The following is an 11,036-nucleotide window of genomic DNA, read 5'->3' as shown; positions in this document are numbered from 1 at the left end:
TAGGTTTACCGTGGCGAGATCAGCCGGTAGTGGGAGCGGGTACCTCTCAAAACAATGTACACACTCCCCCCCAAAAGGTGCCACATGTGGAAACAGAGGTGGGGGTGGAGAGACAAACAAGCGGAGCTTCTTCTTTTGGGTGGGGCTCCACTTTAGGAGGCTTGGGAGGGGGATAGGGTTTTTTGGAACACCAAGCTTCAACTTTCCTGAGCTCATCTTTAGCACATAGAACCAGTGTAGCAGGAAAGTTGGCATGCAGTCATCCCTTACCTGTATGACCTTTCCCAGCACTGACCATGCATCATGTGCATATGTAGTGTACCTGTCAGAGTGCTCATGTATAGCTTTTTAGGGTTTTTTTGTATTTTTTTTTACATGACTGCAAAAACAGTAAAACAAAGCAGATCCTAATTTGTAAAATGTGGTGGGTTGTCAGTGCCTTATATTATTATTTTATTCATTGCCCTTACTGCTGTCAGCTCTGCTTTGTTCCTTCTACCTCTGTCATTAGAGAAGAGGCTACCCTGGGATTCAGCCACATTCATATAGAAGCCAAGGCAGGAGGGGCGCAAGGGAATACTATAGAATATCACTTGAGTGAGGCAGCACTGATAGGTGGCACTGATTAGAAAGCACTGACAGCCATCACTGATGGACACAGATTAGCATCCCTGGTGGGCTCTAGTGGGCACCCTCAATGGGTCTGCACTAATAATCAATGCGCTGATTATCAGCACAGACCCCCCCTGTCAGGAAAGCAGCCGATCGACTCTCCTCTACTCGCGACTAGTCAGCGAGAGTAGAGGAAGAGCCGATAAGCGGCATCTCCTGGTTACCATAGGATCAGCTGTGATTGGACAGCTGATCACATGGTAAAGAGCCTACATCATAGGCTTTTTACTGGGATCAGAGATGCGGTGTGTCAGAGCGACACACCACTGATGGCCGCGCTGCGTGTCCCCTTGGGAAGACGCTAGCGGCTTATCCTGCTGGACGCCATATGATGCCCAGTCAGGATAATACAAACACTTTCCGGCCATCATTCTGTTATATGGTGGGCGGGAAGTGGTTAAAGTGATATTAAAGTCTAGGGGATTTTTTTTGTTAAAATTAACAAACATGTTATACTTACCTGCCCTGTGCACTGTAAAACGATCTGTATCCAAACTGGTCAAATGTTTTAGTGTCAGCGTCATCTCCAGTCTAACTGAGAAGCCAGAGGTGGATCATCTCAGTAGGCTTCTCTTATATTCGAAAACCTGTGGAGATTGGATGCAGCTCTGATTCAGTTCATATTGCGGATGGCAGTAGCTAAGGGGTTTTGAGGCTTGAAAAACTACTACTATTTGATGAGTTTAAACCCCAGAGGGGAGTGAGTGTGATAAACAACTTGGAGGATTCTGGTGAACGGTGCACATATATCAATCAATACTAGGAATACCACCTGTGTCTTCTTCAGACTCTTTTTATCACCACTTGTCATTCCAATGTGTTTGTTTTCTGTTTCCATATGTTGATTCACATACGATAGCCAGTCAAATTAACCATTGACAGGAGCGCTGCTTTGATAAATACCTGGTACAGGTTAAGTACTTCGGGCTTGTTCATCTTATTATTTTAAATGTTTTTTATATTAAGCGGCTGCTGATGAATACATTGTATTTTTGATTCTAAATAATTTTGGTTTAATCAGTTTGTTTCTCCTTTTTTATATATTCAGAGATATGAATACTTATAGAAAGCTGTATCTGGGATGTGGTCATAAACATGATGACTTCCAAGCAACCACCCCTTAGACCAGATGATTGGTCAAATGGACTCTGTCAACACCCTCCTTGATATGAAGAAAAGTGTAATGCAGCCACATTTGGACAGCTCTCAAATACCATCAACCAAGGAACATCTGTCAAGTTAGGAGAGCCGATAACACCTTGCTCTTTGACTGAACTCTGCTGAAACCAGGACATTTCAAGTATTGTTCCTTTTCAACACTCTTTTTCTGTAAATATTTTATTTGCACCATTTAACCTTTTCATTATTAAACCTTATTTTGAAAAGTGTTAACCTTGTCCCTAAGCTTTTAACTGCAGACTTTCAGCTTTAATTTGAGGGTATTTACACCCAAATCAGGTGAACGGTGTAGGAATTACAACAGTTTGTATATGTGCCTCCCACTTTTTAAGGGACCAAAAGTAATGGGACAGATTAACAATCATCCATCATACTTTCACTTTTTAATACTTGGTTGCAAATCCTTTGCAGTCAATTACAGCCTGAAGTCTGGAACGCATAGACATCACCAGACGCTGGGTTTCATCCCTGGTGATGCTCTGCCAGGCCTCTACTGCAACTGTCTTCAGTTCCTGCTTGTTCTTGGGGCATTTTCCCTTCAGTTTTGTCTTCGGCAAGTGAAATGCATGCTCAGTCGGATTCAGGTCAGGTGATTGACTTGGCCATTGCATAACATTCCACTTCTTTCCCTTAAAAAACTCTTTTATTGCTTTCGCAGTATGCTTCGGATCATTGTCCTTCTGCACTGCGAAGCGCCATCCAATGAGTTCTGAAGCATTTTGCTAAATATGAGCAGATAATATTGCCCGAAACACTTCAGAATTCATCCTACTGCTTTTGTCAGTAGTCACATCATCAATAAATACAAGAGAACCAGTTCTATTGGCAGCCATACATGCCCACGCCATGACACTACCACCACCATGCTTCACTGATGAGGTGGTATGCTTTGGATCATGAGCAGTTCCTTTCCTTCTCCATACTCTTCTCTTCCCATCACTCTGGTACAAGTTGATCTTGGTCTCATCTGTCCATAGGATGTTGTTCCAGAACTGTGAAGGCTTTTTTAGATGTTGTTTGGCAAACTCTAATCTGGCCTTCCTGTTTTTTTTTTTTTTTTGTTTAATACGTTTTTATTGAAGAAAAATAGAGAGAAGATATACATATATCACAAAATAGATACAATCTTGGAGAAAAAACAACATAGATATCAATGCTCACAAATTTACAACGTTTGTCTAGAAGCCAATAATTGCCTCTGGAAAAACAAAAGGAGAAATATGTGCAAATGTAAAAACTAAATAGACAGAGGCTTCTTTCTATGCGAGCATTTGAGTCAAATCATAAGAAAGGAAAAACGTTGCTTTAATTTAAAGAGAAAGAGGAAAGAGAAAGAATAGAGAAGGGGAAATAGGGAAGAATAGATGATAGGAAGGAAAATAGGTAAAGGAAGTGGGATATTAGATAGGGTATGGGATAAGATGGGGAGGGGGGGTTGTTGGCATGCATGTCAATATGTTGAAAAATACTGAAATATTGGAATTTAGATGGCAATTCTTAATTAATGGACTATGGGGTTTGCATTATAATGTCCTTATAGAAGGAAGTGGACTGAAATTTTACCCAGGGTGCCCAAGTTAACGAATGCTTCTTGGAAGTACCTTTAATGTTGTGGGTAATATTCTCCATGAGATGAACTTCATCTACCTTTTGTAACCAGACTTTTATAGATGGGGTTGTTGGTTGGCCCCATAGAGTAGGAATTAAAGCTTTGGCGGTGTTGAATAGGTGGGGAATGAGTGAGCATTTATATGAACCTATGGGGGCTTTAGTGGCATGGAAAAGAATAGTCCATGGATCATTGGGTAGAGTGACATCCGAAATCTGTAGGATCAGATTGCAAATGGCAGCCCAGAAGGGTCGAATGAGTGGGCAAAACCACCAGACATGTGCATGAGTGGCTATGTTCCCACAGTTTCTCCAGCATAATGGGGAACTGTCGGGGAACATTTGGTGTAGTCTAGCTGGGGTGTAATGCCACCTGGCAAGTAATTTATAGTTAACCTCTGCCATTTTTGAGGCAAGGGAAGAGGTGTGAGCTAATTTTAGGACCTTATCCTTATGTTTGTCTGTGAGGGGGGAGCCCAGATCCATTTCCCATTTAGCCAGGAAAGGCGGAAAGGCGGGATTTTGAAGAGCAATAGGGCTTTATAGAATAAAGAAATACCATGTAGAGGGGGTCCTTTGAATGAAATATCTCTTCTATGCTGTTTAAATCTTGTCTGGCCTTCCTGTTTTTGAGGCTCACCAATGGTTTACATCTTGTGGTGAACCCTCTGTATTCACGCGAAGTCGTCTCTTGATTGTTGACTTTGACACACATACACCTACCTCCCAGAGAGTGTTCTTGATCTGGCCAACTGTTGTGAAGGGTTTTTCCTTCACCAGGGAAAGAATTCTTCGGTCATCCACCACAGTTGTGTTCCGCGGTCTTACGGGTCTTTTGGTGTTGCTGAGCACACCGGTGCGTTTTCTTTTTAAGGATGTTCCAAACAGTTGATTTGGCCACACCTAATGTTTTTGCTATCTCTCCGATGGGTTTGTTTTGTTTTTTCAGCCTAATGATGGCTTGCTTCAATGATAGTGACAGCTCGTTGGATCTCATATTGAGAGTTGACAGCAACAGATTCCAAATGCAAATAGCACACTTGAAATGAACTCTGGACCTTTTATCTGCTCCTTGTAAATGGGATAATGAGGGAATAACACACACCTGGCCATGGAACAGCTGAGTAGCCAATTGTCCCATTACTTTTGGTCCCTTAAAAAGTGGAAGGCACATAAACTGTTGTAATTCCTACACCGTTCACCTGATTTGGATGTAAATACCCTCAAATTAAAGCTGAAAGTCTGCAGTTAAAGTACATCTTGTTCGTTTCATTTCAAATCCATTGTGGTGGTGTATAGAGCCAAAAAGATTAGAATTGTGTCAATGTCCCAATATTTATGGATCTGACTGTACCTGTCTGCGGTGACAGTGTGTGTTACAGATGTTTTTTTTCTAAAATCATAGTTGGTATTGCTAGGATTATGAGTTTCCTCTTTCTCTGTCAAAAGGTGGTGGTGGTAGCTTAACCGCTTCCTGACCACCCGCCGAAGTTATATTGCAGCAGGTTGGCTCCCCTGCGCAAGCCGTCGTAGCTATACATTGGCTCGCGGGGTCGGGATAACAGGCACGCGCCCGCTGCACAGCGGGGGTGCCGATGCTCATGGCCAACGATCACGAGGACAGCCAGGCACGAGCGATCGTGAGCAGGAGACACAGAACAGGGATGAGTGTGTGTAAACACACACTTCCCTGTTCTGTTCTGACAGATCGTGTGTTCCTATTAGCTAGGAACCACGATCCGTCACTTCTTCTAGTCAGTCCACTTTTTACAGTAATCAATGCATTTTTATAGCATTGATCGCTGTATTAATGCCAATGGTCCCAAAAATGTGTCAAAATTGTCCGATGTGTCCGCCATAATGTCGCAGTCATGATAAAAATCACAGATCGCCGCCATTACTAGTAAAAAAAAAAAAAAAAAAAAAAAATAATAATAATAATAAAAATGCTATAAATCTATCCCCTATTTTATAGACGCTATAACTTTTGCGCAAACCAATCAATGTACACTTACTGCAATTTTTTTTATCAAAAATATGTAGAAGAATACATATTGGCCTAAACTGAGAAAAAATTTGCTTTAAAAAAAAAAAAATGGGGATATTTATTATAGCAAAAAGTACAAAATTGTTGCTCTTTTTTTTTTTTTTTTTTTTTTTTTTTTATAGCGCAAGAAATAAAAAAATGCAGAGGTGATCAAATACCACCAAAAGAAAGCTCTATTTGTGGGAAAAAAAGGACGTCAATTTTGTTTGGGCGCAACGTCGCACGACCGCGCAATTGTCTGTTAAAGCGTCACAGTGCCAAATTGCAAAAAGTGCTCTGGTCAGGAAGGGGTGAATTCTTCCGGGGCTGAAGTGGTTAAAGGGTTAAGTGCTTAATTAATTTAACCCAGTGACAATCACTCTCAGGCTGCTGGCCTCTAGATAGGGTCCTGCAACCTGGAAAATCTTAGTGCTGGGTGCAGCTGATAGTGGCATTGTTACGCAAGTGACAGCGTAGACACAGACAGAGAGACTAGCCTGCATGATTGCTCCCATACTTTCCAGAGGGGAGGAGCCAGGAAAGCCGGTGTTTTGTCGAATACTGTCCCCCATCCGATAGTGTCCGCCCTGTACTGCGAGGACAAACGAGAGCCGAAAGTCTCCGAAGTTCAACAGCTGATCATCAGCTGTACACGGTGTCTGCGCTTTTATTCTTACCCTGTGTCCAGGTTCATTCCCTACTATCCAAGTGGACATAGAGCAAGAATAAATAGATGCCGAGCGCAGCGAGGCCGTTCCCGAAGCGTGGCGAGCGAAGCGAGCCCGCGAGGGGCCCTCTTACACAGCCATCACTAATAAGTGCCCAAGCGCCGTGTACAGCTGATGGTCAGCTGATCAACTTCGGACACTTTCGGCATCTCCTTCTCCTCCGTACTGCGCAGGCGGACACTATCTGATAGGAGGACAGTTCTCGTCAGAACACCGGCAGGGGACCCAGGAAGAGGAGAACGGGGCAGGTAAGTATAAACGTTTGCTATTTTAAAAAAAATTAAAAATTGCAGCCCCGTTAATCTCTAAGAGACGCAGTGGCAGGCTGTATTGCCTGCCAAACACCACATGCCTTATTTTAAGCACAGCACAGTTCTATAGCCTGACAATGTTTAGGGTGCTGTCCAGCAGCAGTTAAAATGAGTTACAAATGTGACTCAACTGCCTGGTTTTGACACCTCAAAGTGCCCATGTGAAAGGTGCCTAACTGCTTAAAAAGCATTAGCAGGATTTCAGTTTTAATTAGTTTGTGAAATGCATCTAACACTTCTCTCTCTCCAGACTGACAATGCTGCTGTTCAAATGAGTTTCTGTTGCACCTTCATCCAGCGTGAAGACACGGTAAGACAGAATCTGCAGGATCAACAGGCGAAACTAAAGGACGTAAAAAAAAAAAAAACGAATGCAGCCACTACAGCGAAGTATTCATAAGCTGCAATATAATACATTCTTGATTTAGGATTTAATACCACTTTAAAAGTAAAATTAAAAAAAAAAATGTAAACAAAGTTTCACCTCCTTACCAAGTTAGCAGAAATTGCCAGCTGCATGCTGAATGGCACACTCTCCACCATATGACAGTACGGGAGCCTGAAGCTAGCTGTTCATAACCCAAGAACTGCATTGTGGGGAGTCAAGGGCATGTCGCAATTTCCTCCATACCTATAAGGCCCCTTTCACACTGGCGGAGTCCCTTAGCGGATCCGCCTGCTCAGCAGATCTCTCCGCCGATCCCCTTGTAGCAGGTGGATGACAGGTTCGTGTTCGCTCCGCTGATGCAGAGTGGACACAGCCGGCTGTTCTATGGGGCTGTTTGATGGAAATGAACTGCCTGTCCATTTGCATCCGACTGTTATCCGATCTGCCAGACGGATAGAGAACAGATCCCCATCCATTTTTAGCGGACGTCAATGGGGCCACACCATAGAGAGCAATGGATGGTCCAAACAGGTCCGCCTGAAAAACTGACATGTGGACCCGATTGGTCTGTCATTGTGAAACGGGCCTTAATAGGGAAATCTTAGGATTCTCTGGAACACACGCATTTATAAACAAAGGAGAAGTTATCTAGGAAATATAATAAATAAAATAAGTATTAATAACTTTTATGCCTTAATCACTTTTTCCTGTGTTTAGATCACATGTGTCAAACACAAGGCCCGTGGGCCGAATCCGGCCCACCAGACTATTTCATGTGGCCCTCACACCCCCTGAACTCTGCACATAACACAGTCCTAGTATTTACTGCCCCTTTTACGATCCTCCCACTGTTAATCCAACTTGACCACACCCACGGTTCAATGCGGTTGGCGGAGGGGGCGTGGTTGAGTCACTGCACCTATTCTCTGAGAAAAAAAAAAGCCCTGGATAATTTATTTAGTCTTAGGGCCAGTTCACACCAGATGCAGTTACGTGCGCTTTTTTCTGCACTAAAAATGCATGCACAGTGTTTTCCATGTATTCTAATGCCTCTAGTTCATACCAATGCAGTCATTTCCAGTCAGCTTCTGCACCGGAAACTGACTGCACTGGTGTGAACTAGAGCCATTGGAATACATGGAAAACAGTGTATGCATTTGTACAGTGCCTTGCAAAAGTATTCACCCCCTTGACTTTTTACCTATTTTGTTACATTACAGTCTTTAGTTCAATGTTTTTTTAATCTGAATTATCTGTGATGGATCAGAACACAATAGTCTAAGTTGGTGAAGTAAAATTAGAAAAAAACTATTTTCCAGAAATAAAAAACTGATAATTGGCATGTGAGTATGTATTTACCCCCTTGGTTATGAAGCCCATAAAAAGCTCTGGTGCAACCAATTACCTTCAAAAGTCACATAATTAGTGAAATAATGTCCACCTGTGTGCAATCTAAGTGTCACATGACCTGTCATTACATATACACACCTTTCTGAAAGGCCCCAGAGGCTGCAACACCTAAGCAAGAGGCACCACTAACCAAACACTGCCGTGAAGACCAAATAACTCTCCAAACAAGTAAGGGAAAATGTTGTTGAGAAGTACAAGTCAGGGTTAGGTTATAAAAAAAATATCCAAATCGTTGATGATCTCTAAGAGCACCATCAAATCTATCAAAACCAAATGGAAGGAACATGGCACAACAGCAAACCTGCCAAGAGACGGCCGCACACCAAAACCGGGCTAGGAGGGCATTAATCAGAGAGGCAGCACAGAGACCTAAGGTAACCCTGGAGGAGCTGCAGAGCTTCACAGCAGAGACTGGAGTTTCTGTACAAGTGAACATAGGATGTCAATAAGCTGTACGTTCCATAGAGTTGGGCTTTATGGCAGAGTGGCCAGAAGAAAGCCATTACTTTCAGCAAAAAACAAACTGGTACGTTTTGAGTTTGCGAAAAAGCCATGTGGGAGACTCACAAAATGTATGGAGGAAGGTACTCTGGTCTGATGAGACTAAAATTTAACTTTTTGGCCATCAAAGAAAACGCTATGTCTGGCGCAAACCTAACACATAACATCACCTAAAGAACACCATCCCACAGTGAAACATGGTGGAAGCAGCATCATGCTGTGGGGATGTTTTTCAGCAGTCGGGACTGGGAAACTGGTCAGAGTTGAGGGAAAGATGGATGGTGCTAAATACTGGGATATTCTTGAGCAAAACCTGTACCACTCTGTGTGTGATTTGAGGCTAGGCCAGAGGTTCACCTTCCAGCAGGACAATGACCCCAAACACACTGCTAAAGCAACACTTGAGTGGTTTAAGGGGAAACACGTAAATGTGTTGGAATGGCCTAGTCAAAGCCCAGACCTTAATCAATAGAAAATCTGTGGTCAGACTTAAAGATTGCTGTTCACAAGTGCAAACCATCCAACTTGAACGAGCTGGAGCAGTTTTGCAAGGAGGAATGGCCAAAAATCCCAGTGGTAAGATGTGGCAAGCTCATAGAGAAACCATCCACCCGTCCCCACATGTCAGGGTGCTAGGTGTTATCCTGGATTCTGAACTCTCCTTTCAGCCCCACATCCAATCACTTTCCAAAGCTTGCTGCCTCAACCTCCGCAACATCTCTAAACTACGTCCCTTTCTAACCAGTGAAACCACAAAGCTCCTGATTCACTCCCTGGTTATCTCTCGCCTTGACTACTGCAACTCACTCCTCATTGGCTTAACTTTAAATAGACTATCGCCCCTTCAGTCCATCATGAATGCTGCTGCCAGACTCATCCACCTTACAAACCGCTCAGTGTATGCTACCCCTCTCTGCCAATCCCCCCATTGGCTACCACTCGCCCAACGAATTAAATTCAAAATACTAACAATAAGTTACAAAGCCATCCACAACTGTGCCCCCAGCTACATCACTAACCTAGTCTCAAAATACCAACCTAATCGCCCTCTCCGTTCCTCCCAAGACCTCCTGCTCTCTAGCTCCCTCATCACCTCCTCCCATATCCGCCTCCAGGACTTCTCCCAAGCCTCGCCTATCCTCTGGAATCCCCTACCCCAATCTGTCAGACTGTCTCCAAATTTATCCACTTTTAGGCGATCCCTGAAAACTTTCCTCTTCAGAGAAGCCTATCCTGCCTCCATCTAACAACTGCACTATTTTCTCCATTAGCTCATCCCCCACAGCTATTACCCTTTTGTACAACTTGACCCTCCCTCCTAGATTGTAAGCTCTAACGAGCAGGGCCCTCTGATTCCTCCTGTATTGAATTGTATTGTACTTGTACTGTCTGCCCTAATGCTGTAAAGAGCTGCGTAAACTGTCGGCGCTATATAAATCCTGTATAAATAATAATAATAATAATCCAAAGAGACTTGGAGCTGTGATAGCCGCAAAAGGTGGCTCTACAAAGCATTAACTTTAGGGGGGTGAATAGTTATGCACATTGACTTTTTCTGTTATTTTGTCCTATTTGTTGTTTGCTTCAGAATAAAAAACAAAAAAAATCTTCAAAGTTGTGGGCATGTTCTGTAAATTAAATTATGCAAATCCTCAAACAATCCATGTTAATTCCAGGTTGTGAGGCAACAAAACATGAACAATGCCAAGGGGGGTGAATACTTTTGCAAGGCACTGTAGGGCCAGTTCACACCACAAAAAATGCACTCATACGTTCCGGATCAGTTTTTGCTAACAGTTCACACCACACACAGTTCCAATGCGTTTCTGATACAATTTGCTAGGTTCCAGTACATTTCTGTGCAGAAAAATGCAGCACGCTCTACTTTTTTATTCTGCACTGGAAACTGACTGCACTGGTGTGAACTAGAGCCATTGGAATACATGAAAAACACTACATGCATTTTTAGTGCAGAAAAAAAGCGCACGGAACTACATCTGGTGTGAACTAGCACTAACAGATACAACCGGCCCAACCATAATGCAGATGCAACCCACAATGAAACTGAGTTTGACACCCCTGGTTTAGACCCCCGTCTTGTAGCAGGTTTAGTTGAGTTTAGAGTTTCTAAAGTGAAAAAAGGGCACTATCCAAACAATAGCACAATGGTGTGTGCTCAATATGTATATCCTAAATATAAGGAAACCATGAAA

The sequence above is a fragment of the Aquarana catesbeiana genome, linkage group LG01, assembly GCF_042186555.1.
Source record: "Aquarana catesbeiana isolate 2022-GZ linkage group LG01, ASM4218655v1, whole genome shotgun sequence".
Classification (NCBI taxonomy): Eukaryota; Metazoa; Chordata; class Amphibia; order Anura; family Ranidae; genus Aquarana; species Aquarana catesbeiana.
This window is presented reverse-complemented; position numbering follows the sequence as displayed.